This window comes from Mus musculus, chromosome 5 (assembly GCF_000001635.26).
Source record: "Mus musculus strain C57BL/6J chromosome 5, GRCm38.p6 C57BL/6J".
Taxonomy (NCBI): domain Eukaryota; kingdom Metazoa; phylum Chordata; class Mammalia; order Rodentia; family Muridae; genus Mus; species Mus musculus.
In genome coordinates this window covers 6,721,278-6,743,374 of record NC_000071.6, presented here as the reverse complement: position 1 = coordinate 6,743,374, position 22,097 = coordinate 6,721,278, and positions in this window count along the sequence as shown.

The window sequence follows — 22,097 nt, the reverse complement described above, 5'->3', positions numbered from 1 at the left end:
TGGCACAGGAGTACAAGAAAGAGAAAGGAGTTTACTTCCTACTATCTTCTTCAAGGGTATGTCACTAAATGACTAGAAGAACTCCCACCAGGACCCAACTCTTTAGGATTCTACCTCTTCCCAATAATAAAAACTGAGAATGCATGGACCTTTTGTTCCCACCTTCCCCCCGCCCCCGGGGGAAAAAACAGCATGGAAAACAATGTGTATGTGACTATTACCTATCAGAAAATAATTTTCAAAAAGAAGTCAAGGCAAAAGTGTTCCTCCTATCAAGGCTGGACAACACAACCAAATAGAAGGGGAAAAAAACTCTCAAGAGTAGGCCAAAGAGTTAGAGATACACCTGTTCCCCCTGTTAGGAGCCCCACAAAAACACTTAGCTAACAGCTGTAGCATATAGACAGAGGACATGGTGCAGACTAATCCAGGCCCTATGCTTGCATCTTCCATCTCTGAAAGCCCCTGAGAGGCCTGCTTAGTTGATTCAGTGGTCCATGCTTGCCTCATTTCCTCCAGGCCTTCTGATTCCTACAGTCTTTCTTCTACCTCTTCTGCACCGTTCCCAGATCTCCAAAGAGAGGGACCTGACAGATATCTTTAATTTAGACTCTTGCTACAGTGTGTGGCTCTGAATCTCTGTACCTGCTCTCCCATCTGCTCCTGGAAGAAGCCTCAGCGATGATGACTGGACAAGACACCAATGTATGATGATAGGAATAATCTCAACCTCTCTCTCTCTCTCTCTCTCTCTCTCTCTCTCTCTCTCTCTCTCCTTTTTGCCAGTCGCGTTTAGTTCTACTGTAGGTCTCTGGCCTATCCAGTCTCTCTCTGGTTCCTGGCTATTCAGGTAGTGTAGGGCATGGGCTCTCTTTCCTGTTGTGAACTTCAAGTTAAAGCAAACATTGGGGTCGCCATCTTGGTCCGGGACCCGCCGAACTTAGGAAATTAGTCTGAACAGGTGAGAGGGTGCGCCAGAGAACCTGACAGCCTCTGGAACAGGCAGAAGCACAGAGGGGCTGAGGCAGCACCCTGTGTGGGCCGGGGACAGCCGGCCACCTTCCGGACCAGAGGACAGGTGCCCGCCCGGCTGGGGAGGCGACCTAAGCCACAGCAGCAGCGGTCGCCATCTTGGTCCGGGACCCGCCGAACTTAGGAAATTAGTCTGAACAGGTGAGAGGGTGCGCCAGAGAACCTGACAGCTTCTGGAACAGGCGGAAGCACAGAGGCGCTGAGGCAGCACCCTGTGTGGGCCGGGGACAGCCGGCCACCTTCCGGACCGGAGGACAGGTGCCCACCCGGCTGGGGAGGCGGCCTAAGCCACAGCAGCAGCGGTCGCCATCTTGGTCCCGGGACTCCAAGGAACTTAGGAATTTAGTCTGCTTAGGTGAGAGTCTGTACCACCTGGGAACTGCCAAAGCAACACAGTGTCTGAGAAAGGTCCTGTTTTGGGCCTTCTTCTTCGGCAGGAGGAGGTCCAAATACAAGATATCTGTGCACCTTCCCTGTAAGAGAGCTTGCCAGCAGAGAGTGCTCTGAGCACTGAAACTCAGAGGAGAGAATCTGTCTCCCAGGTCTGCTGATAGACGGTAACAGAATCACCAGAAGAACAATCTCTAAACAGAGTCAACTATAACTACTAACTCCAGAGATTACCAGATGGCGAAAGGTAAACGGAGGAATCTTACTAACAGGAACCAAGACCACTCACCATCACCAGAACCCAGCACACCCACTTCGCCCAGTCCAGGGAACCCCAACACACCTGAGAACCTAGACCTAGATTTAAAAGCATATCTCATGATGATGGTAGAGGACATCAAGAAGGACTTTAATAAATCACTTAAAGAAATACAGGAGAACACTGCTAAAGAGTTGCAAGTCCTTAAAGAAAAACAGGAAAACACAATCAAACAGGTAGAAGTCCTTACAGAAAAAGAGGAAAAAACATACAAACAGGTGATGGAAATGAACAAAACCATACTAGACCTAAAAAGGGAAGTAGACACAATAAAGAAAACTCAAAGCGAGGCAACACTAGAGATAGAAACCCTAGGAAAGAAATCTGGAACCATAGATTTGGGCATCAGCAACAGAATACAAGAGATGGAAGAGAGAATCTCAGGTGCAGAAGATTCCATAGAGAACATCGGCACAACAATCAAAGAAAATGGAAAATGCAAAAAGATCCTAACTCAAAATATCCAGGAAATCCAGGACACAATAAGAAGACCAAACGTACGGATAATAGGAGTGGATGAGAATGAAGATTTTCAACTCAAAGGTCCAGCAAACATCTTCAACAAAATTATTGAAGAAAACTTCCCAAATCTAAAGAATGAGATGCATATGAACATACAAGAAGCCTACAGAACTCCAAATAGACTGGACCAGAAAAGAAATTCCCCCCGACACATAATAATCAGAACATCAAATGCACTAAATAAAGATAGAATACTAAAAGCAGTAAGGGAAAAAGGTCAAGTAACATATAAAGGCAAGCCTATCAGAATTACACCAGATTTTTCACCAGAGACTATGAAAGCCAGAAGAGCCTGGACAGATGTTATACAGACACTAAGAGAACACAAACTGCAGCCCAGGCTACTATACCCAGCCAAACTCTCAATTATCATAGAGGGAGAAACCAAAGTATTCCACGACAAAACCAAATTCACGCATTATCTCTCCACGAATCCAGCCCTTCAAAGGATAATAACAGAAAAAAACCAATACAAGAACGGGAACAACGCCCTAGAAAAAACAAGAAGGTAATCCCTCAACAAACCTAAAAGAAGACAGCCACAAGAACAGAATGCCAACTTTAACAACTAAAATAACAGGAAGCAACAATTACTTTTCCTTAATATCTCTTAACATCAATGGTCTCAACTCGCCAATAAAAAGACATAGACTAACAAACTGGCTACACAAACAAGACCCAACATTTTGCTGCTTACAGGAAACTCATCTCAGAGAAAAAGATAGACACTACCTCAGAATGAAAGGCTGGAAAACAATTTTCCAAGCAAATGGTATGAAGAAACAAGCAGGAGTAGCCATCCTAATATCTGATAAGATTGACTTCCAACCCAAAGTCATCAAAAAAGACAAGGAGGGACACTTCATTCTCATCAAAGGTAAAATCCTCCAAGAGGAACTCTCAATTCTGAATATCTATGCTCCAAATACAAGAGCAGCCACATTCACTAAAGAAACTTTAGTAAAGCTCAAAGCACACATTGCGCCTCACACAATAATAGTGGGAGACTTCAACACACCACTTTCACCAATGGACAGATCATGGAAACAGAAACTAAACAGGGACACACTGAAACTAACAGAAGTGATGAAACAAATGGATCTGACAGATATCTACAGAACATTTTATCCTAAAACAAAAGGATATACCTTCTTCTCAGCACCTCATGGTACCTTCTCCAAAATTGACCACATAATAGGTCACAAATCAGGCCTCAACAGATTCAAAAATATTGAAATTGTCCCATGTATCCTATCAGATCACCATGCACTAAGGCTGATCTTCAATAACAAAATAAATAACAGAAAGCCAACATTCACATGGAAACTGAACAACACTCTTCTCAATGATACCTTGGTCAAGGAAGGAATAAAGAAAGAAATTAAAGACTTTTTAGAGTTTAATGAAAATGAAGCCACAACGTACCCAAACCTTTGGGACACAATGAAAGCATTTTTAAGAGGGAAACTCATAGCTATGAGTGCCTTCAAGAAAAAACGGGAGAGAGCACATACTAGCAGCTTGACAACACATCTAAAAGCTCTAGAAAAAAAGGAAGCAAATTCACCCAAGAGGAGTAGACGGCAGGAAATAATCAAACTCAGGGGTGAAATCAACCAAGTGGAAACAAGAAGAACTATTCAAAGAATTAACCAAACGAGGAGTTGGTTCTTTGAGAAAATCAACAAGATAGATAAACCCTTAGCTAGACTCACTAAAGGGCACAGGGACAAAATCCTAATTAACAAAATCAGAAATGAAAAGGGAGACATAACAACAGATCCTGAAGAAATCCAAAACACCATCAGATCCTTCTACAAAAGGCTATACTCAACAAAACTGGAAAACCTGGACGAAATGGACAAATATCTGGACAGATACCAGGTACCAAAGTTGAATCAGGATCAAGTTGACCTTCTAAACAGTCCCATATCCCCTAAAGAAATAGAAGCAGTTATTAATAGTCTCCCAGCCAAAAAAAGCCCAGGACCAGACGGGTTTAGTGCAGAGTTCTATCAGACCTTCAAAGAAGATCTAACTCCAGTTCTGCACAAACTTTTTCACAAGATAGAAGTAGAAGGTATTCTACCCAACTCATTTTATGAAGCCACTATTACTCTGATACCTAAACCACAGAAAGATCCAACAAAGATAGAGAACTTCAGACCAATTTCTCTTATGAACATCGATGCAAAAATTCTTAATAAAATCCTCGCTAACCGAATCCAAGAACACATTAAAGCAATCATCCATCCTGACCAAGTAGGTTTTATTCCAGGGATGCAGGGATGGTTTAATATACGAAAATCCATCAATGTAATCCATTATATAAACAAACTCAAAGACAAAAACCACATGATCATCTCGTTAGATGCAGAAAAAGCATTTGACAAGATCCAACACCCATTCATGATAAAAGTTCTGGAAAGATCAGGAATTCAAGGCCAATACCTAAACATGATAAAAGCAATCTACAGCAAACCAGTAGCCAACATCAAAGTAAATGGAGAGAAGCTGGAAGCAATCCCACTAAAATCAGGGACTAGACAAGGCTGCCCACTTTCTCCCTACCTTTTCAACATAGTACTTGAAGTATTAGCCAGAGCAATTCGACAACAAAAGGAGATCAAGGGGATACAAATTGGAAAAGAGGAAGTCAAAATATCACTTTTTGCAGATGATATGATAGTATATATAAGTGACCCTAAAAATTCCAACAGAGAACTCCTAAACCTGATAAACAGCTTCGGTGAAGTAGCTGGATATAAAATTAACTCAAACAAGTCAATGGCCTTTCTCTACACAAAGAATAAACAGGCTGAGAAAGAAATTAGGGAAACAACACCCTTCTCAATAGCCACAAATAATATAAAATATCTCGGCGTGACTCTAACGAAGGAAGTGAAAGATCTGTATGATAAAAACTTCAAGGCCCTGAAGAAAGAAATTAAAGAAGATCTCAGAAGATGGAAAGATCTCCCATGCTCATGGATTGGCAGGACCAACATTGTAAAAATGGCTATCTTGCCAAAAGCAATCTACAGATTCAATGCAATCCCCATTAAAATTCCAACTCAATTCTTCAACGAATTAGAAGGAGCAATTTGCAAATTCATCTGGAATAACAAAAAACCGAGGATAGCAAAAACTCTTCTCAAGGATAAAAGAACCTCTGGTGGAATCACCATGCCTGACCTAAAGCTTTACTACAGAGCAATTGTGATAAAAACTGCATGGTACTGGTATAGAGACAGACAAGTGGACCAATGGAATAGAATTGAAGACCCAGAAATGAACCCACACACCTATGGTCACTTGATCTTCGACAAGGGAGCCAAAACCATCCAGTGGAAGAAAGACAGCATTTTCAACAATTGGTGCTGGCACAACTGGTTGTTATCATGTAGAAGAATGCGAATCGATCCATATTTATCTCCTTGTACTAAGGTCAAATCTAAGTGGATCAAGGAACTTCACATAAAACCAGAGACACTGAAACTTATAGAGGAGAAAGTGGGGAAAAGCCTTGAAGATATGGGCACAGGGGAAAAATTCCTGAACAGAACAGCAATGGCTTGTGCTGTAAGATCGAGAATTGACAAATGGGACCTAATGAAACTCCAAAGTTTCTGCAAGGCAAAAGACACTGTCTATAAGACAAAAAGACCACCAACAGACTGGGAAAGGATCTTTACCTATCCTAAATCAGATAGGGGACTAATATCCAACATATATAAAGAACTCAAGAAGGTGGACCTCAGAAAATCAAATAACCCCCTTAAAAAATGGGGCTCAGAACTGAACAAAGAATTCTCACCTGAGGAATACCGAATGGCAGAGAAGCACCTGAAAAAATGTTCAACATCCTTAATCATCAGGGAAATGCAAATCAAAACAACCCTGAGATTCCACCTCACACCAGTGAGAATGGCTAAGATCAAAAATTCAGGTGACAGCAGATGCTGGCGAGGATGTGGAGAAAGAGGAACACTCCTCCATTGTTGGTGGGATTGCAGGCTTGTACAACCACTCTGGAAATCAGTCTGGCGGTTCCTCAGAAAATTGGACATAGTACTACCGGAGGATCCAGCAATACCTCTCCTGGGCATATATCCAGAAGAAGCCCCAACTGGTAAGAAGGACACATGCTCCACTATGTTCATAGCAGCCTTATTTATAATAGCCAGAAACTGGAAAGAACCCAGATGCCCCTCAACAGAGGAATGGATACAGAAAATGTGGTACATCTACACAATGGAGTACTACTCAGCTATTAAAAAGAATGAATTTATGAAATTCCTAGCCAAATGGATGGACCTGGAGAGCATCATCCTGAGTGAGGTAACACAATCACAAAGGAACTCACACAATATGTACTCACTGATAAGTGGATACTAGCCCAAAACCTAGGATACCCACGATATAAGATACAATTTCCTAAACACATGAAACTCAAGAAAAATGAAGACTGAAGTGTGGACACTATGCCCCTCCTTAGAAGTGGGAACAAAACACCCATGGAAGGAGTTACAGTAACAAAGTATGGAGCTGAGATGAAAGGATGGACCATGTAGAGACTGCCATATCCAGGGATCCACCCCATAATCAGCTTCCAAATGCTGACACCATTGCATACACTAGCAAGATTTTACTGAAAGGACCCAGATGTAGCTGTCTCTTGTGAGACTATGCCGGGGCCTAGCAAACACAGAAGTGGATGCTCACAGTCAGCTAATGGATGGATCACAGGGCTCCCAATGGAGGAGCTAGAGAAAGTACCCAAGGAGCTAAAGGGATCTTCAACCCTATAGGTGGAACAACATTATGAACTAACCAGTACCCCTGAGCTCTTGACTCTAGCTGCATATGTATCAAAAGATGGCCTAGTCGGCCATCACTGGAAAGAGAGGCCCATTGGACACGCAGACTTTGTGTGCCCCGGTACAGGGGAACGCCAGGGCCAAAGGGGGGGAGTGGGTGGGTAGGGGAGTGGGGGTGGGTGGGTAAGGGGGACTTTTGGTATAGCATTGGAAATGTAAATGAGCTAAATACCTAATAAAAAAAAAAAAGGAAAAAAAAAAAAAAAAAAAAAAAAGCAAACATTGGTGGGCCACTATGGCAAATTCTTCACCAACATTGCCTCAGCACATCTTACAGTAAGGAAAGATTTGAAGTGGATGGTTTTGTGTCCAGGTTTCTTTTTCCTTAGCCTGTAGAGTGCTTTCTCCTGCCAAAGAGCCTAGAACATAGGTGAAGGATCCACGCAGGCACAGTCTGGAACACCCTCTGTTTAGTGAGCCTTATGGATGTTGTCCTCTGCAACTGTCCATAATGTCAGTTTTCAGAGTGCTCTTTTCAGTCCTGGCATCAGTATGGCTTGTTTAGGGTCTCTACTGGACCCCATATCCATATAACAACAACTTACAGCATTGTCATCCAGTCTCGTCAATGGAAGGCTTGCCTGTCTAAAACACATGGCCAGTTCAGACTCCATGTCCCCCATAACTAAGAATCTACACTAGGGTCACCTTCATGGATTTCAGGAAGTTTCCACCACCAAGGCAAATCCCAACCCCAGTGCTCCCCAATTCTAGCTGTTTCTCCTCACATTCTTTTCCTCCATCCCTCCTCTACCTGCCTAAATATTATCACTCCCAACCCCAGCTGCCTCCAGCGCATCTACAATGTTATTTATTCTATTTGCCCTTTACAGTGAGGCTCAAGAGTCCCCCCTGCAGCCCTCCTATTTACATAGCCTCTGTGTATATGGACTGTAGCTTGATTATTATTTAGTTAACACCTAACATACACTTTTATAAGTGAATATGTGAATATTTGTACTTCTGAATCTGAGTAAACTCACTTGAAATGATTTTTTTTCTAGGTACCACCCTTTGCCTACAAACTTCATAATGTTGTTTTTATTTTACCAGCTGGGTGTTGGGGTGCCTGTCTGCCTTGCTGCCTGCAAGCCATTGAGGGAAAGCAGAACACAGTCCAAAATAGGGCTCCTAGTCTGTGTTTCCTTAGATGAGAAAAAGCGGAGTCTGAGACACTTCTGTACAGCTGGGGATTGGGAACTGAGGTCCTTGGGTCTATGCTGCCCTTCAGTGTGTCTGAGCGCTAGGCATGAAGGAGTTGGCTGAGTCCAGGATTGGGAAGGACAGAATCAGGTTTGTTTCAAAGTGAGTGCTGAGCATATGAAGGGGCTAAAAGAGAGAAGGTCTCTGGGAAATGTAGGCATGGCTCTTTATGTTAAAGCCCTCCCTCTCCTTCCATCTGTGGTAACCCTTGATGAAGGGGATGTTCCTTGCTTGTCCAAAATATTTTATTAGATTGTGGATGTAAATGCATACACCTTACTCAGGGGGGAACCAGGGATTAAATACGTTTTGCAGGAAGGAATGGGCAGGTTGGGAAGCTCATTGGCTAAACACTCAGAGAGCTTATCTAGATAGCTCATTAGCATGGATAGCTCCATGTTTCCTAGCTACATGACCAGTTGTTGTGGTCCTCTCAGTGGGGTGTCATGGCTTCATGCTCCAGATCAGGTAGTTTGAATGGGAGCTGACTCCATACCTGCCATTCATCAATTCTGAGACTCCCTGGGGCTCAACCTTACCAGTTCCTCTGTCTGGTGGGATGATCCAAATGCTCAACCGCTGAGTAATATTTCTTTGTTAAGTTCACTACATTTTGTTTACCTATTCTTCAGTTGAGGGACATTTGAATTGTTTCCATTTTTTTGCTACTATGAATAAAACCACAATAGCATAGCTTAACAAGCATCCTTGTGGTAACATGGAACATCCTTTGGGTATATTACCAAGAGTAGCATAGCTGAATCTCGAGGTAGCTTTATTTATAACATTCGGAGAAACCACCATATTGATTTCTATAGAGGCCATACATGTTTTCACTAACATCAGCAATGGAGGACTAGTTACCTTGCTGTCACTTATATGAATAATATTAGCCATTCTCACAGGTATAAGATGGAATTTCAAAGGACTTTTGAACAGTATTTCTCTGATAGCTAAGGATGTTGGACATTTTCTCAAGTTTCTCAACCACTTGAGATTTTTCTGTTGAGAATTCTTTTTTTAAATATTTTTTTAATTTATCTTTTACACTCCACAGTCCATTCCCTGCCCCTTACGATCCACTCTCCGTCTGTTCCATATCTCACACAACCTCCACATCTCTACATGGATGACCTCACTCTCTAACTCCCACCCCACCTGACCGCTAAACTCCCTGGGGCCTCCAGTCTCTTGAGGGTTAGCTGCATGATCTCTGAATGAACACAGACCTGGAAGTCCTCTACTGTATGTGTGTTGGGGGTGCTGTCTGTTTGATGGTCCAGTGTTTGAGAGATCTTGGGGGTCAAGATTAATTGAGAATCCTGGTCCTACTACAGAATCGCCCTTTTCCTCAGCTTCTTTCAGCCTTCCCTAATTCAACAAGGGTCTGCTGCTTCTGTCCATTTGTTGGATGCAAATATCTGCATCTGACTCTTTCAGCAACTTGTTGGGTCTTTCAGCGATAGTATGAGGCCTTAGAACCTCCCCTTGAGCTGGATGCAACTTTGGGCCTCCCCTTGAGTTGGATCTGCCTGGACCTTCTTTTCCTAAGGCTCCTCTCCATTTTCATTCCTGTAATTCTTTCAGAAAGGAACAATTATGGGTCAGAGATGTGATTGTGGGATGGCAACCCTATCTCTCACTTGATGTCCTCTCTGCCTGGAGGCAGATTCTATAAATTCCCTCTACTTACTGTTGGGCTAAAGTACCTCACTTGGAGTCCTGGGAGTCTCTCACCTCCCAGGTCTCTGATGCATTCTGGAGGGGTGTCCCCCAACCTCCTATTTTCTGAGGTTGCCTGTTTCCATTCTATCTGCGGGCCCTCAGGGCTTCAGTCCTTTTCCCACACCCAATACCAAATCAGGTTTCCCGCCCCCCCCCATAACTTCTCCCCCACCTTGTCTACCTCCCCTTCCTGGCCATTCCTTCCCTCCTCACTTGTGATTGCTTTCTTCTCTGTCCCAAGTGGAAGTGAGACATCCTCACTTGGGCACTTCAGCTTGTTGATCTTTTTGAGTTCTGTGGACTGTATCTTGGGTATTCTGTACTTTTTTTTTTTTTGGCTAATACCACTCATTAGTGAGTACATATCATGTATGTCCTTTGGGTCTGATGATATTTTCACTCAGGATGATATTTTCTCGTTCTATCCATTTGCCTGCAAAACTCAGGATATCCTCATTCTTAATAGCTGAATGCCATTGTGTAAATGAACCACATTTTCTGTATCCATTCTTCTGTCATGGGACATCTAGGTTATTTACAGCTTCTGGCTATTACAAATAAGTCCCCTATGAACATAGCGAAACATGTGTCCCTGTGGTATGGTGGAACATCTTTTGGGTATATTCCCAGGAGTGGTATAGCTGTGTCTTTAGGTAGATCTATTTCCAATTTTCTGAGGAACGTCCAGATTGATTTCCAGAGTGGGTGTAACCGTTTACAATCCTACCAGCAATGGAGGAGTGTTCCTCTTTCTCCACATCCTCTCTAACATGTTTTGTCTCCTGAGGATTTGATTTTAGCCATTCTGATAGGTGTAAGGTTGAATCTGAGGGTCATTTTGATTTGCATTTCTCTGATCACTAAAGACTTTGAACATTTCTTTAGGTGCTTCTCAGTCATTTGAGATTCCTCAGTTGTGAATTCTCGGTTTAGTTCTATACCCCATTTTTTGATTGGGTTTTTTTTGTTTGTTTGTTTGCTTTGTTTTATGGTGATTAAGTTCTTGAGTTCTTTATATATTTTTGATATTAGCCTTCTATTGGAAGTGGGGTTAGTGAAGATTTTTTTCCCAATCTGTGGGATGCTGATTTGTCCTATTGACTATGCCCTTTGCCTTATAGAAGCTTTCCAGTTTTATGAGTTCTCATTTACCAATTCTTGATCTCACAGTGTGAGCCATTGGAGTTCTGTTTAGGAAATCCTTCCTGACCACCAATGCCAAATAATTCCATGCTCTTTCCCACTTTGTCTTCTATTAGATTTAGTGTATCTGGTTTTATGTTAAGGTCCTTGATCTACTTGGACTTGGGCTTTGTGCAAGGTGATAAATATGGGTCTATTTTCATTTTTCTACATACAGACACCCACTTAGACAAGCACCATTTATTGAAGATGCTTTCTTTTTTTTTTCATTGTATATTTTTGGATTCTTTTTCAAAGATCAAGTGTCATAACTGTGTGGTTTTATTTATGTATCTTCAATTCTATTCCACTGATGAACCTGTCTGTCTCTGTACCAATACAATGCAGTTTTTATCACTATTACTCTGTAGTAAAACTTGAGGTCAGGGATGATGATTCCCCCAGAAGTTCTTTTATTGTTAAGAATTGGTTTCAATATTCTGTTTTGTTTTGTTTTTGACTTTCCAGGTGAATTTGAGAATTATTCCTTCCATAACTTTGAAGAATTGTGTTGGGATTTTGTTGGGGATTGTGTTGAGCCTGTAGATTGCCTTTGGTAGGATTGCCATTTTTACTGTTAATTCTGCCAATTTGTGAGCATGGGAGATCTCTCCGTTTTCTATCATCCTTAATTTCTTTCTGGAGATACTTGAAGTTATTGTCATACAGAACTTTCACTTGTTTGGTTAGGTTTACCCCAAGATATTTTATATTATCTGTGGCTCTTTTGAAGGGAGTTGTTTTTCTAATATATTCTCAGCCTGTTTATCATTTGTATAAGGGAATTCTACTGATTTATTTGTTAATTTTCTATATGGCCACTTTGGTGAAGTTTTTTATCAGCTGGAGAAGTTCTCTGGCAGAATTTTTTTGTTTTGCTTATGTATACTATCATATCATCTGCAAATAATGATACCTTTATTTCTTCATTGCCAATTTGTATCCTCTTGATCTCTTTTTATTGTCTTATGGTTCTTGCTAGCACTTCAAGTACAATATTGAATAGATATGGGGAGAGTAGCCGTCCTGTCTTGTCCCCAGTTTTAGTGGTAGTGCCTCAAGTACCTCTCCATTTAATTTCATATTGGCTGTTGGTTGATGGTAAATTGCTCTTATTAAGTTTAGGTATGGGCCTTTAATTCCTGATATCTCCAATGCTTTTAGCATGAAGGGGTGTTGTATTTTGTTATATGCTTTTTTTTTTTTTGCATCTAAAGAGATGATCATGTGACTTTTTCCTTTGAGTTTGTTCGTATAGTGGATTATGTTAATGGACTTTGATATAGTGATTAAATCTTGCATCCCTGGGATGAAGGCTACTTGATCATGGTAAATGCTGATTTTGATGTGTTCTGGGATTCAGTTTGCAAGAATTTTATTAAAAGCAAGCCAGATATAAAGAAGAGTAATTCCTAAGTCCCCTCTGTTCCCCCATATGTACTCAATCTACAGTATGATCTGTGCAGCACAATCTAAGAAAATTAAGAAGTGTCTTGCAATCAAGAAATTTCAGGTAAGCATAGTCATCTGGAATTTGTGAAGATGAGGCTGAAAGTCTGGAAGGCAAGGTATTTTTAGTGGGCTGTATAGCAGAGTGAACGATAGCTAAGGAATCTGATGGATTCTCAGAAAATTGGGAGTACTTTTTCCTGAAGACACAGCTAAACTACTCCTGGGTATATCCCCCCAAAATTCTCCACTATACCACAAGGACACATTCTCTACTATGTTTGTAGAAGCCTTATTCATAATAGCTAGAAACTTAAAAAAAAAACAGAAGAATGGATACAGAAAATGTGGTACATTTACACAATGGAGTACTACTTGGCTATTATAAACAATGAATTTATGAACTTCTTAGGCATAAAGATGGAACTAGAAAACATCATCCTGAGTGAGGTAACCCAATCACAAAAGAACACACTTGATATGCACTCAATGACAAGTAGATATTATCCTAGAAGCTTGGAATACTCAAGATACAATTTGTGAAACACATGAAACTCAAGAAAAAGGAAGACCAAAGTGTGGATGCTTTGATCCTTCTTAGAATAGGGAACAAAATACCTATGGAAGGAGTTATAGAGACAAAGTGTGGAGCAAAGACTGAAGGAATGGCTGTCCAGAGACTACCCCACCTGCGGATCCATCCCATATGCAACCACCAAACCCAGGCAGTATTGTGAATGCCAACAAGAGCTTGCTGACAGGAGCCTGATATAGCTGTCTCCTGAGAAGCTCTGCCAGTGCCTAGCAAATACAGAAGTGGTTGCTCACAGCCATCCATTGGGCTAAGCACAGGGTCCACAATGAAGGATCTAGAGAAAGGACCTAAAGAGCTGAAGAGGTTTGCTGCCCCATAGGAGGAACAACAATATGAACTAATCAGTACCCCCAGAGCTCCCTGGGACTAAACCACCAATCAAAGAAAACACATGGTGGGATTCATGCCTCCAGCTGCATATGTAACAGAGGATGGCCTAGTCAGTTATGAATGGGAGGAGAGGCCCTTGGTCCTATGAAGGTTCTATGTCCCAGTATAAGGGAATGCCAGGGCCAGGATGTGGAAGTTAGTGGGTTGGAGCAGGTGGAGGCGGGGACAGGATAGGGGGTTTTTGGAGGGGAAACCAGGAAATGGGATAAAATTTGATATGTAAATAAGAAAAATATTTAATAAAAATAAAGAATTCATGGGTACAACTCCCTGCCACATATAGATTCTATCTCAAAAAAAAAAAAAAAAAAAAAAAAAAAAAAGATGTCCTGTTCCTTTGGTTCTTAAAATATTTTCTTCTTTCTTCTAGAATATTCCCTGGGCCTTGGAAGTACAGACTGTTGTAGATGTTTCAAACTGGGGCTAGCAACCCTTGCTCAGTTATTCTCTACATTTTGATCAATTGTGAATTTTGGTGTTTCTTTTTTATTGGGTCTAATACCCACCAGTGCTTGGGTTTAATTTCTGCACCATACATATTTACAATTTTGTATATATCTTGTTAATGGGTTACTTTAGTTCAATCTGCATTCATTACTATTTTAAATTATAATTTAAATACTTTATATTTGTATAATTAAATTTATTGTTAAACTGATTATAAAATTTTAAGTTTAGATGTACTTTGTTTTTTTTTTCTTCTTTACCTATTTGCTTTATTTTGATGATAAGTAACCAATAGCTAAACAGAAACAACCTGAGTTGTTCTATACAGTCTCCTTGTTTTTAAGGTTAACAACGGTTTTTAATAATAAAACATTGCTGATATTGTTTTACTTTATATGTATGGGTGTTTGCCTGCATCCATACCCATACAACACTTGAGTGCCTGGTGTCCACAGAGGCAAGAAGAGCATATCATATTTCCTTACACTGGAGATGACGATAATCATGAGCTGTCATGTGTATGCTGGGTTCAAACACAGGTCCTCCGGAGGAAGAGCCAGTGCTGAGCTGTCTCTAGAGCCCCTCATTGTTTTAATGATAATAATTATTATTTCACCACTGAGTTTATATTTATTTTAGGAATTTTATTTGAGTACTATTTTTAGATTAAGGTAATTCTTTTAAATTGTTTTTTGTTTAATTTTTGAGCAGATATGAGAGGATTTTTCTATTAGTTTTTAATCTTTCCACAGACCATTGTAATACTGGAATAAAAAAATTTTATTATGCTGCAACAATTTTTTATAGAATGTTTTCTTTTATTTAAATTTTCACAAATGTCCATAAAATATTGTTCTTCCATTAAAACGGGTATTTTCACATTCTGCTCTATATTGGCATCAAGCACACAAAATTCTCATGAATTAATCCAAACAGGTGTATCTGTTTCTGCCTTCTAAACTAGGTTGCATTAGGTGTATTGAACCTATACTGAAAATCAGTTGAGCTTCTTGATTTTTAACCTATTGCAAGATTTTTAATAACTTCTAAAAATCACTTGGTACATTTTGAATACTATATTTTACTTTTTGCTTTTGAACCTATAGTATGACATCACAAAGGAGATGAAATGCTACCATAAACTGGGAAATACTAAGTTATCGCTTCATGTACACTGAATATATTAAAAAATAAGCAAATGGAAAAATCAAAATTTATGAATTAGAACTATTTACAGAAATGTGGGCGTAATTCTAAAGGGAGTTATATGAAGTGAACAAATCCAAAGATATGTTCATGACAGCATTTAATCTAAAGATTTCAAAGAAATATCTCAAAGAAAGCATACTATAGACTCACTTTAATATGATGTTTGCAGTCACCTATTGGATGGAACACAGGACCCCCAATGGAGGAGCTAGAGAAAGTACCCAAGGAGCTGAAGGGGTCTGCAACCCTATAGGTGGAACAACAATATACACTAACCAGTACCCACAGAGCTAGTGTCTCTAGCTGCATATGTAGCAGAAGATGGCCTAGTCGACCACGATTGGGAACAGAGGTCCCTTGGTCTTGCAAACTTTATATGCCCCAGTACAAGGAACGCCAGGGCCAGGAAAAGGGAGTGGGTGGGTATGTAGCAGGGCGGGGAGGAGGGTATAGGGGATTTCAGGATAGCATTTAAAATGTAAATGAAGAAAATACCTAATAAAAAATTGGAAAAAGAAAAAAATATTATGGCTCAGTTAGGTAATAATTTCACTGTCACCCCTTACAACATTTATTTTCATCAACAATCATTTTTCAAAGGATAATCTGCCTTCAAGAAGCAAAAAGAAATATGGAAAATAAGACCTTCCACTGATTATACCCATCAAACACACAGAAACTTTTATGACTACTCAAAACATCAGAATATTTTTCACATCTGGCAGAAGACACCTCTCCCCAGGAGTCAGTGCACACAGGAATCATGACTAACAAAGTACAATGCCTTCCAGGGTTAAGTAGACAAGAGAGAAAAGATTTAACAATTGTAGTCTGCTCTGGGGTAGAACTCTGAGAAAAGCATCACAAAACATTTTTGTCAGGCCTTTAATTCCTCTATATTCTTCATGAATAGAAAAAATACTTTTTGTCTAAATATTGACTGTTTTTACCACACATATAACTTCCTTTTTAGCTGCACTGTTTCAATGTGAGGAATGAATTCTGTTTTTTTTTATTATTATTATTTATGAGATCTTGTTAGAAATGTCATGACTTTTATTATTTTCTTGCAAAATGTATCATTTATTTAGCAAGTTGGAATTCACTAATATAAGCCCTCACTAATACTTTCATAGAACAAATTTATAATTTCATTAACTTTACAAGTGGTTATACAAGTTTGTAGTGCCACTATCAGTGAAGAAGTTTCCCCTTGGTCCACATGCTCTCCAGCATGTGCTGTCCCTTGAGTTTTTCATCTCAGCCATTCTGACAAGTGTAATATGGAATCATAGCACCCTTTTGGTTTGCATTTCCTTAACTGAGAATGTGAAACATTTCTTTGAGTGCCTCATAGCAATCTGAGATTCCTCTGTTAAATCCCTGTTTAGGTCTGTAGCCCTTTTAAGTTGTGTTATTGTCATACTGCATCCTGTTTCTCTGCTGGGGATACCCTGGTGCCAGCTAGCAAGCTGCCAGAAGGAGGCAGGGCAAAGTCTGAAATGGGGAGTCCATAGTGGTTCCCCGTCTCCTCTCTGGGTTCCCAGGTGCCTCTGGTATACCATGGTGAGGAGAAGTCAGGAGATTAAGTCAGAAACCAGGGATCTGAGGTTGCCCTTTCCCCTTGGTGTGTCTGTGCACCTGGTGGTGATGGGGAGGTTGGCCAGGAAAGCAAAATTCAGTCTAATTTGGGTGAGGGCCCAGTGAATCAAAAGGCTGTAGGGGAGAAACCTTCCTTGGGAGTCATAGGTGCAGCTCTTTAATCGAAGGCCTCCCCAACAGTGATCCTTCATGAAGCGGCTCACTGAGAAGCTCTTTATGTGTTTTATTATATTATCCATATTGCTTTATTTAATGCTGTATGTGAATGAACACACCTTATTCAGAGTGAACGAGGGATTACATACCCTTTTCAGAAAGGGCAGGTCATTGGCTCAAGGCTCCAGGCTAGATTCCTCATGAGCACGGAGAAGAACTCCAGATGTTATGCTACATGACTAAGTGTGCATTTTCCTTACAGTGGGCTGTGGTGGTCACATGTTACAGAGCAAGAAAAGAGCAAATATTCCAGGCATTACTCTGAGGATACCTTGTTTAGTCAAGAACTCTAGAATATGTGGGATGCTTTTTATCTGTCCATGACTTAGATAAATATGTGAAAATATTTATGTTAAGGATGATGTTTGAGTATTAACATAGGATATGCTGGCCTGAAGTGATTAGTCTGAATTCAAATATGTTTTAGAATATAGTGTTAGAATTATTGATAACTCTTTAATTATTTGGTTTTTGTTCAGAAAAAATATTGTTTAAAAAAGATTTCATTACTCTAAGGGAAAACAGAGGATTGGAAATATTTTACAAGTTCTAAATTTAGCTCATTTTAAAACGTACTCTTTATAAAATTTTTGGAATTTTGAAAGATGTAAATTTTTATAAAAATGTTGACTACTACTAAAAATGCAAATAAAATGTGTGTAATAAAAGTGCAAAATAAAAAAATATATGTCACTGTCATCCTTATCTTTGCAGCCTCAATTAAATTAATTTCTCTCAGTGTAGAACTTAGAAGTCAAACTATATTATAAATGATGTAATAATTTTCATATTTCTGGCTATTTAAGATGGTAAATGGCAAGTTTATTGCTGCAATTAAATTGATTTCCTATGTTCAAAGAACTACTTTGCAGTGTTCAGACAATAGGGCACAATACTGTTCAATATACATTTGACAAAATCGGTATGAATAAAAAAATAGATTGAGGTAATGGTATTTTAGGGATGTTTCCGATTATTGTTCAGTAGTAAATTATGTCTGCATTTATGGTAAAAAATAATTCACATTTATAATTATGATATGGTACATAATTCTTACCTCACAAAGCTTCCCATGTGAAGAGAATTTTCAGAACATTCAACACTACTCTTCTAGATTATCGTATCTGCATTGTCAAGAGTCAGGTGCAAAATTGGTTTGTTGTACATCCCTGCTCTTTAAACTTTAAATTATTTGAATATAGCTATTTGAAAATGATAACTTTAAGTATCTGTTGATAACTTTTGTCAAGGTTAAAATTTATAAGCAAAATTATAAGTGAAATTAATTGAGTATGTTAATACTCAATTGCTAGTCATTTTAAAACTAAGAAAGCAATCATTTCAAAGGATAAAAATAAACAGAAAGCCAACACGGACTTCTGAACCATGGATGTATTTTATTTTTAATTTCTTTTTTTAATTAGGTATTCATTTCATTTACATTTCCAAAGCTATCCCAAAAGTCCCCCACATGCTCCCCCACCAACTCCCCCACCAACCCACTCCCACTTCTTGGCCCTAGCATTCCCCTGTACTGAGGCAGATAAAGTTTGCATGACCAATGGGCCTCTCTTTCCACTGATGGCCGACTAGGCCATCTTCTGATACATATGCAGCTAGAGACACGAGCTCCAGGGGGAACTGGTTAGTTCATATTTTTGTTCCACCTATAGGTTTGCAGATCCCTTCAGCTCCTTGGGTACTTTCTCTAGCTCCTCCATTGGGGGCCCTGTGATCCATCAAATAGCTGACTGTGAGCATCCACTTCTGTGTTTGCTAGCTCCTTGATTACTTTCTCTAGCTCCTCCATTGGCTGACCTGTGATCCATCAAATAGCTGACTGTGAGCATCCACTTCTGTGTTTGCTAGGCCCCAGCATAGTCTCACAAGAGATAGCTATATCTGGGTCCTTTCAGCAAAATCTTGCTACTGTATGCAGTGGTGTCAGCATTTGGAAGCTGATTATGGAATGGATCCTTGGATATGGCAATCTCTAGATGGTCCATCCTTTCATCTCACCTCCAAACTGTGTCTCTGTAACTCCTTCGATGGGAGTTTTGTTCCCAATTCTAAGAAGGGGAAAAGTGTCCACACTTTGGCCTTCGTTCTTCTTGAGTTTCATGTGTTCAACAAATTGTATCTTATATCTTGGGTATTCGAAGTTTCTGGGCTAATATCCACTTATCAGTGAGTACATATTGTGTGAGTTCTTTTGTGATTGGGTTGCCTCACTCAGGATGATGCCCTCCAGGTCCATCCATTTGCCTAGGAATTTCATAAATTCATTCTTTTTAATAGCTGAGTAGTATTCCATTGTGTAAATGTACCACATTTTCTGTATCCATTCCTCTGTTGAGGGGCATCTGGGTTCTTTCCAGCTTCTGCATATTATAAATAAGGCTGCTATGAACATAGTGGAGCATGTGTCTTTCAGTTATCAGTTGGAACATCTTCTGGACATATGCCTAGGAGAGGTATTGCGGGATCCTCCAGTAGTACTATGTCCAATTTTCTGAGGAACCAACAGACTGATATCCAGAGTGGTTGTACAAGCTTGCAATCCCACCAACAATGGAAGAGTGTTCCTCTTTCTCCACATCCTCGCCAGCATCTGCTGTCATCTGAAATTTTGATCTTAGCCATTCTGACTGGTGTGAGGTGGAATCTCAGGGTTGTTTTGACTTGCATTTCCGTGATGATTAAGGATGTTGAACATTTTTTCAGGTGCTTCTCAGCCATTCTGTATTCCTCAGGTGAGAATTCTTTGTTTAGCTCTGAGCCCCAATTTTTAATGGGGTTATTTGATTTTCTGGAGTTCACCTTCTTGAGTTCTTTATATATATTGGATATTAGTCCCCTATCTTATTTAGGATAGGTTAAGATCCTTTCCCAATCTGTTGGTGGTCTTTTTGTCTTATTGACGGTGTCTTTTGCCTTGCAGAAGCTTTGCAATTTTATGAGGTCCAATTTATCGATTCTCGATCTTACAGCACAAGCCATTGCTGTTCTATTCAGGAATTTTTCCCCTGTGCCCATATCTTCAAGGCTTTTCCCCACTTTGTCCTCTATAAGTTTCAGTGTCTCTGGTTTTATGTGGAGTTCCTTAATCTACTTAGATTTGTCCTTGGTACAAGGAGATAGGAATGGATCAATTTGCATTCTTCTACATGATAACTGCCAGTTGTGCCAGCACCATTTGTTGAAAATGCTGTCTTTTTTCCACTGGATGGTTTTTGCTCCTTTGGCAAAGATCAAGTGACCATAGGTGTGTGGGTTCATTTCTGGGTTGGTCTACTTGTCTGTCACTATACCAGTACCATGAAGTTTTTATCACAATTGCTTAATAGTACAGCTTTAGGTCAGGCCTGGTGGTTCCCCCAGAGGTTCATTTCTCCTTGAGAAGAGTTTTTGCTATCCTAGGTTTTTTGTTATTCCAGATGAATTTGCAAATTGCCCTTTCTAATTCGTTGAAGAATTGAGTTGGAATTTTGATGGGGATTGCATTGAATCTGTAGATTGCTTTTGGCAAGATAGCCATTTTTACTATATTGATCCTGCCAATCCATGAGCATGGGAGATCTTTCTTCTATCTTCTGAGATCTTTAATTTCTTTCTTCAGAAACTTGAAGTTCTTATCATACAGATGTTTCACTTCCTTAGTTATTGTCATGCCAAGGTGGGCAACTACCTTGGGCATGAACTCAGCAGACAGTCCCACTGTCCATAGAGGAGGCTCCACTCCCAGATGATCTAGCACAGCCAGGATCTTAGGATCAGAGGTGAATAGAACACAACATCTGTTCCAACTCCACCTGGAGTAACTAGGGCCAGCAGGATACAGGGATTCAGGAAGCCGGCCAACCAGAGGCTTGGGTTCTTTCCAGTCTACCTTGGGCATGAACTTGGTGGCCAGTTTCACAACTCCTAGAGTAGGCTCCACTCTCCTATGCTCTATCACAACCAGGATCATAGGATCCAAGGATCCCGGAATCCCAGGAGCTTTGTCACAGGATGATCTCAGGGTCTCAGAGGCAGCCTGACTTTGACATATCCAGAATCTCATGATCACAGTATCTTGGAATCACAGGATCACAGAGACAAATGAACTCTGAGAAGTTCTTACTCAACCAGGATTACAGTAAGGACAGGCTCCAGTCAAATATAGCAAGAGCAGGGAGCACAGGAGATAATCAGATGGTGGAGGCAAGCTTAAGAACAGAAGCAAAAGAAACCAAGGTTACTTAGAATCATCAGAACCCAAGTCTCTCACCATAGCAAGTTCTGGATACACCATCACACCATAAAAGCATGACGCAGAACTAAAGTCACTTTTCAGGATGAAGATGGGTGACTTTATGAAGGACATAAATAACTCCATTAAAGAAATACAGGAAATGAAGTTTTCTTTCTTTTTTTTTTTTTATTAGATATTCTCTTCATTTACATTTCAAATGCTATCCCTTTCCTAGTTTCCTCTCTGAAAGTCCCCTATACCCTTGAACCATAAGCCAAGAAAAACCCTTCATTCCAAAGCCATTTGTCAAGTATTTTGACATTACTACAGCTTGTAACTCAAGAGATTGCCCAAATGCTTTTCTTGAGAACTGTGATTACATTTCTGTATAATATAGATGTTCTTTGTGCATGATTTCATTTTTACACATTATTAAGGTTGGAATACAATTTCCAAGTAAATTGTCCCAAGAAACAAGCTGGAGTAGCAATGCTAATATCAAATAGCCAAAAGTTATCAAAAAGGATAAGGAAGGACACTTTATACTGGTCAAAGGAAAAAAATCTATCGAGAAAAACTCTCAATTCTAAACATCTATTATCCAAATGCAAGGGCACCCACATTCATAAAAGGAACTTTACTAAAGCTCAAAGCACACATCGTACCCCACACAATAATAGTGGGAGACTTTAACAGCCCATC